We start from the raw sequence: 7,384 nt of genomic DNA, 5'->3' as shown, positions 1-7,384 counted from the left end.
CTGGGAAGAGCCAGATGTGGGGTGAACACAGACCTGGGAAGAGCCAGATGTGGGGTGACCCCAGGCCTGGAAAGAGCCAGATGTGGGGTGACCCCAGGCCTGGAAAGAGCCAGATGTGGGGTGAACCCAGGCCTGGGAAAAGGCAGGTCCAGATAAAACCAGATGTGGGGTGAACCCAGAGCTGGGTGAACCCAGAGCTGGGAGAAGGCAGACCTGGATGAAACCAGATGTGGGGTGAACCCAGGCCTGGGAGAAGTCGGATGTGTGGAGAATCCTGATGTGGGGTGACCCCAGGTGTGGGGTGAACCCAGACACGGATTAAACCAGATGTGGGGTGAATCCAGACCCGGGAAAAGCCAGATCCCAGATGTGTGCAAATCCAGATGTGGGGCGGCCCCAGACGCGGCCGAGCCGGCCCTGGGTGCGATGGCAGCGCTGCAGCCCCGCGCCCCCCGCACCCCCCGGTTCTCCCGGTTCTCCCGGTTCTCCCGGTTCTCCCGGTTCTCCCGCATCCCCCTCATCCCCGCATCCCCCGCGCTGCCGTTGCCATGGCTGCGGCCATGCAATTCTGCCCGAGCTGCATCCGCCGCTGCATCCCGGCGAGCCGCGGGGCGGGCACGGCCCCGCTGCCCCCAGCCCGGCCCGGCTGAGCCCCAAAACCGCCTGGAGACCCCTCCGGGAGCCCGCCCCGAGCGGGCGGGACCGGGGGCAGCGGGGACCCCCCGAGCCCGAAATCCGCGCGGGGCGGAGGGGGGTGGGAGCCGCTGCTGCCTCTGCACATCCCCTCCGGGCCCCCCGAGCATCCCCCAGCGGGGTGGAGCCCCTCGGGCGCTCCGGGCCCGGGGGGAATTCTGCCGTGGAGCGATCGCGGCCCGGGATGCAGGAAGGGAAGGAGGGGATTTCTGCCGGAAAGCTGCAGGCAGCGCCGGGGCTCCCCCGCGGCTGCTGCGCCCGCTGGCACAGCACCGAGCCCCCGCCCCACCCGCGGGATTTTGGGGTGAGGTTTTCCCTGGATTTCCCGGGGTTCAGGCGCCGCCAGGACCTGGGGGAGAGGGAGCAGCGACGGGAGCGCTGGTGGTGCTGATGAAGCGGGTTCATGACGAGGTTTTATAATTAATATTCTATTAAATATAATAATATAATATAATATAATATAATATAATATAATATAATATAATATAATATAATATAATATAATATAATATAATATAATATAATATAATATAATATAATATAATATAATATAATATAATATAATATAATATATAATAGTACATTATGTAATATATATTATATTTTATTATATAAATTATATTCTAATATATATATAATATTATATAATATAGATTATATCGTATTATATAAGATAGATAATATATAATATATTATATATATTATATATCATATCATATCATATCATATCATCATATCAATAATATATTTATATTATATTATATTATATTATATTATATTATATTATATTATATTATATTATATTATATTATATTATATTATAATACATTATAATATATTATAATACATTATAATACATTATAATACATTATAATTATTATATTATATTCCACACGAACAAACAAACAACACCCCCAGCATCCCACCGCTCCCTCAGCTCCCTCCTCAGCCCGGCCGAGGCGTTGGGGGCTCTCAGCGTCCCTCGGGCGCTGCCCATCCCCGCGCCCCGGGCCGCTCTGGGTGTCGGTGCCGCCCGTCCGTCCGTCCGTCCGTCCGTCCGTCCGTCCGTCCGTCCGTCTGCCTCTTCCCCGCCTCAATGGGCAAAGGGAACAATGGGCGGCATTGTGCGGCTGTCGGCGCCACAAAACCCGCATTGAGCTGCGGGGAGAGAGAGAGAGAGAGAGGGGCCCCGCAGCCCGGCCCGGCTCGGCCCGGCCCGGCTCGGCTCGGCTCGGCTCGGCCCGGCCCGGCTCGGCTCGGCTCGGCTCGGCTCGGCCCGGCTCGGCTCGGCTCGGCTCGGCTCGGCTCGGCCCGGCTCGGCTCGGCTCGGCTCGGCTCGGCTCGGCTCGGCTCGGCCCGGCTCGGCCCGGCTCGGCTCGGCTCGGCTCGGCTCGGCTCGGCTCGGCTCGGCCCGGCTCGGCTCGGCTCGGCTCGGCCCGGCTCGGCTCGGCTCGGCTCGGCTCGGCTCGGCTCGGCTCGGCCCGGCTCGGCTCGGCTCGGCTCGGCTCGGCTCGGCTCGGCCCGGCTCGGCTCGGCCCGGCTCGGCCCGGCCCGGCCCGGCTCGTCTCGGCCCGGCTCGGCTCGGCTCGGCTCGGCCCCGCCCGGTCCGCGGCGGCCACCGGGACGCGGCCACGGCGGCGGGAGGGGCGGGCCTGACGGGGGAGTGTGGGAGCTGTGGGAAATGTGGGAAATGTGGAAATGTGGGAAATGTGGGAATGTGGGAATGTGGGAATGTGGAAATGTGGGAATGTGGGAAATGTGGGAAATGTGGAAATGTGGAAATGTGGGAATGTGGGAATGTGGAAATGTGGGAATGTGGGAATGTGGAAATGTGGGGTGTGTGGGAACTGTAGGGTTTTGTGGTGTCTGCGGGACCTGTGGGGTCCGTGGGCTCTGTGGGCTCTGTGGGATCTGTGGGGTGTGTGGGAACTGTGGGGTCAGTGTGGTCAGTGGGGTCTGGGGTCAGTGTGGTCAGTGGGGTCAGTGTGGTCAGTGGGGTCAGTAGGATCTGTGCAGTCAGTAGGATCTGTGGGGTCAGTGGGGTCAGTATGGTCAGTGGGGTCTGTGGGATCTGTGGGGTCAGTAGGATCTGTGGCGTCTGTGGGATTTGTGGTTGTGGGGTCAGTGGGATCTGTGGGGTCAGTGGGATCTGTGGGGTCAGTGGGATCTGTGGGGTCAGTGGGGTCAGTGGGGTCTGTGGGATCTGTGGGGTCAGTGGGGTCAGTGGGATCTGTGGGGTCAGTGGGGTCAGTGTGGTCAGTGGGGTCTGGGGTCAGTGGGGTCAGTGGGGTCAGTGTGGTCAGTGTGGTCAGTGTGGTCAGTGTGGTAAGTGGGGTCAGTGGGATCTGTGGGGTCAGTGTGGTCAGTGGGGTCAGTGGGGTCTGGGGTCAGTGGGATCTGTGGGGTCAGTGTGGTCAGTGGGATCTGTGGGATCTGTGGGGTCAGTGGGGTCAGTGGGATCTGTGGGGTCAGTGTGGTCAGTGGGGTCTGGGGTCAGTGGGGTCAGTGTGGTCAGTGCGGTCAGTGGGGTCAGTGCGGTCAGTGCGGTCAGTGGGGTCAGTGTGGTCAGTGGGGTCAGTGCGGTCAGTGCGGTCAGTGGGGTCAGTGCGGTCAGTGGGGTCAGTGTGGTCAGTGGGGTCAGTGCGGTCAGTGGGGTCAGTGCGGTCAGTGCGGTCAGTGCGGTCAGTGCGGTCAGTGGGGTCAGTGTGGTCAGTGGGGTCAGTGCGGTCAGTGCGGTCAGTGCGGTCAGTGCGGTCAGTGGGGTCAGCACCCAGCAGAGCGGGGCCGTCCCTTGTGCCCCGCTCAGGTGGGGCCGCACCTGCAGGGCCACCTCGGGGGGACACCCGGGAGGCTCCGGAGCTGCTGCGGGGCCGAGGGGCCCCGGGGCCGGAGCCGGGCCGGGAGAGCCGGGGGTGCCCCGGGAGCCGGAGGGGTGGGACAAATCCGGGAATGGTTCCCCGCTGCCAGAGCGCCGGGCTGGCTGCGACCTGGGGTCCCGAATCGCACCCCCAACTCCCGTAGGACACGGCACAGGAGAAGCTGGGCTTGGAGCCGGCCTGGCTTTGCTTCCATGAGAAACTTCCATGAGAAACTTCCATGGGAAACTTCCCGCGGCCAGGAAGGATCCCCAGGAACCCGTCCCTGCTCGGGCCGGGCCAGGGCAGCGGGGCCCTCCCCGCCCTGCTCCGGCTGGATGCTGCATTCCCGGTGTTCCGGCTGGATGCTGCATTCCCGGTGTTCCGGCTGGATGCTGCATTCCCGGTGTTCCGGCTGGATGCTGCATTCCCGGTGTTCCGGCTGGATGCTGCATTCCTGCTTTTCCAGCTGGGTGTTGCGTTCCCGGTGTTCCGGCTGGGTGCTGCATTCCTGCTGCATCCCCGCTGCATCCCCATTTTTCCTGCTGGACGCTCCATTCCCGCTGCATTCCCGGTGTTCCGGCTGGATGCTGCATTCCTGCTTTTCCGGCTGGGTGTTGCGTTCCCGCTTTTCCAGCTGAATGCTGCATTCCCACTTTTCTAGCTGGATGCTGCATTCCCGCAGCGTTCCCACTGCATTCCCACTGCATTCCCGCTTTTCCAGCTGGATGCTGCATTCCCACTTTTCCAGCTGGGTGCTGCATTCCTGTTTTTCCAGCTGGGTGCTGCATTCCTGCTGCATTCCCGCTTTTCCGGCTGGATGCTGCGTTCCTGCTGCATTCCCGCTGCATTCCCACTTTTCCAGCTGGATGCTGCATTCCCACTTTTCCGGCTGGATGCTCCATTCCCGCTGCATTCCCGCTTTTCCGCAGGCTGCTCCCAGCCGGCGGCTCAGGGTCAGGCCGCCCTTTATCAGCCGGGACACGAGATAAGGAGCGGACAGGAGATAAGGAGCGAGGGACGAGCAGAGGGGGATGCCCGGGCCGGGACCTTGTGGGGGCTCCCGTTCTGTGCCGGGCGGGATCCACAGGCTGGGAAAGGCCATGGGGGGGTGATGATCCCAAAATGCCAAAACTCCGTGTGACACCATGGGGGGTGCTGATCCCAAAATGCCAAAACTCTTTGTGACATCATGGGGGGTGCTGATCCCAAAATGCCAAAACTCCGTGTCACACCATGGGGGGTGCTGATCCCAAAATGCCAAAACTCTTTGTGACATCATGGGGGGTGCTGATCCCAAAATGCCAAAACTCCGTGTGACATCATGGGGGGGTGCTGATCCCAAAATTCCAAAACTCCGTGTCACACCATGGGGGGTGCTGAGCCCAAAATGCCAAAACTCCGTGTCACACCATGGGGGGTGCTGATCCCAAAATGCCAAAACTCCGTGTCACACGGCGTCCCCAGTGCCACCCTGGGGTGGCCTGAGGGTGAGGCTGGAGGGGTTTGACTTTGGGCCTGGCCTCCCAGCTCCTGAGGCCAAGGAAGCGCTCCAGGATCAGACACGGAGCAGATTCCTCCCTCCTCCCCGACCCTCAGCACCTCGGCAGAGCGGGGAAGGGGGTGAGGGGCTGGGAAAGGCCCCAGGGCTGGGGCTGATCCCTCGGGATGATCCCGCAGGAGGGGGAAGAAGCAGCCCAGGAATAGCGAGCGCAGTTGCAGAAGGCGCCGGTTGCCATGGGATCTTCAGAGCCAAAAGTGGCGGGGCTCTGGCAAACACAAGAAGGGGCCCTTTCATGGTTTCTATGGGAAGTCAGAGCCTCTCCCGGGCTGGAGCCCTGCCCGGGCCAGGAAGGATTTGGGGACACTGGTGCTGGGGGCTGCTGAGCTCCCAGGAGAGCTTTGCTTGCTCCGGGAGGCCCAGGTGTGCCTCAGAGGTCACTCGGTACCACGAGCTGTGCCCGGCTCCTTCCTGGGGCAGGGGAGAGATTCCCTGCTCCTCCTGCTGGCCCCTGTTCCCACCAGGAATCCCCCAGCACCGAGGATTTTCCTCTGCAGCTGAGGGAGCTCAGCCCCTTCACCCTGAAGCCCCCACGGGATGCGCATCCGGAGCATCCCAGGTGGGTTTCCACGTCCTGGGAAGGTCAAAGTGCTGCAGCCCCCAGACCCTAAAGGAACAGCCCCCCCACCCTACAGGAGCAGCCCCCAGACCCTACAGGAGCATTCCCAATTCCCCAGACCCTAAAGGAACAGCCCCCAGACCCTACAGGAGCATTCCCAATTCCCCAGACCCCACAGGAGCAGCCCCCCGACCCTACAGGAGCAGCCCCCAGATCCTACAGGAGCATTCCCAATTCCCCAGACCCCACAGGAGCAGCCCCCCGACCCTACAGGAGCAGCCCCCAGATCCTACAGGAGCATTCCCAATTCCCCAGACCCCACAGGAGCAGCCCCCCGACCCTACAGGAGCATTCCCAATTCCCCAGACCCCACAGGAGCAGCCCCCAGACCCTAAAGCAGCTCTGGGCTGTCCCCAAGGGCTCTCCCCATCCCTTCCCATCCACCCAGCCCAGCTCTCCCTGCTGGAATTCCCTCCCCGGAGAAATCGAATTAGCTCATTCCCTCGCTATTTATAAATCGATGTGGAAATCCCTCTGGTTTTGTTCCCAGCGCTGTCGGTCGCCGTGGCTGGGTCCCTTTAACTCGGGATAAAATGCGGAGAGGATGATCCGGGTCCAGGAATAAATAATTGCCCGAAATCCTCGTTCAGGCCGGGGGAATGCGGGGCAGGACGCGGCGCTGGGGCCGCTCCCTCCCGCCCCTCTGAGCTCGCTGCTCTGCCCCGCAGCCTCCCAGCGCTTAGCACCCAATAAATTAATCAGCAGCCGCGGCTTAAGTAGGTCTGGAAAGTGGAAAACAACATCCGCAAGGACCCGGCGTCCCCCCGGGCAGAGATTTGTCTGCCTGTCCATCTGCTGGGGGAGCAGCCGGACCCTAAGCTGCCCGTCTGCGGGGATCCCGCAAATTCCTGCCCCTTCCAAAGCCCCCCGAGCAACTCCTGCCCTGCTCAGCTCCCCGGCAGGGCAGGGGTGGGGTGGGATCCATGGGGTGGGATCCATGGGATGGGATGGGATGGGACGGGACGGGACGGGACGGGACGGGACGGGACGGGATGGGATGGGATGGGATGGGATGGGATGGGATGGGATGGGATGGGATGGGATGGGATGGGATGGGATGGGATGGGATGGGATGGGATGGGATGGCACAGCAGCACAAGGCCTGTTTGCATTCCAGGATGAAGTGACGGTGGGAAGAGAAGTGTGGATTCTCCGTGGGTGTTTCCCTGGGCTGAACGGCTGCTGGGACATTGGGAAGGGCTCCCCAGCCAGGATTTCCTCCCCAGCTGGGAACACCAGCCTGGAGCTGGGACTGGGAGCCAACACCGCGTGCCCACACTAATCCCAAAGGCCAGAACCCCCCTGGAACTGTGTTTTCCAGCAGGGAACACCCTGCCCGGCTCCCGCGGCTGCTCGGGACGCTCCGGCCCTCAGGGCCAGCCCGGCAGCCAGCCAAGGCCTTTTGATCAACTGGCACCCAAAAGTCAATCAGGAAGATGCCGCCTGTTTTAATTAACAGCGATTTCGCTCTGCCGGGGGTGAGCCGCTGTGCCGGGGGGAGGGAGGGAGGCCGGAGACAAAACATGACCTTGTTGGTGCAGCACACACAGCGGGACTTTGTTTTCCGGCCTTGGATGCTGCCCGGCTCGTGGCACAGCTGGGCGCTGGGCACAGCGGGTGCTGCCAGCCCTGGTGGCTCTGGTGGGAGCAGGGTGC

The 7,384-nt window shown here is 61.3% G+C and overlaps 1 long non-coding RNA gene across 2 annotated transcripts; it reads left to right on the top strand.

Moving 5' to 3' along the window:
* The first annotated feature begins 223 nt into the window (after positions 1–223).
* LOC116184427 (uncharacterized) lies at positions 224–7,273 on the top strand. 2 transcript variants are annotated; one of them, XR_013341187.2, is made up of 2 exons: positions 224–997; positions 6,846–7,273. It is a non-coding gene; the product is annotated as an uncharacterized LOC116184427 (long non-coding RNA). The 2 variants fall into 2 exon arrangements; XR_014949912.1 differs by having other exon boundaries at positions 224–1,104.
* Positions 7,274–7,384: the final 111 nt, after the last annotated feature.

This window comes from Lonchura striata, chromosome 23, assembly GCF_050655825.1.
Source record: "Lonchura striata isolate lonStrDom1 chromosome 23, ASM5065582v1, whole genome shotgun sequence".
NCBI classification, from domain to species: Eukaryota; Metazoa; Chordata; class Aves; order Passeriformes; family Estrildidae; genus Lonchura; species Lonchura striata.
Note: the sequence above shows the minus strand (reverse complement) of the source record. Positions and strands in the feature narration are given on the sequence as shown.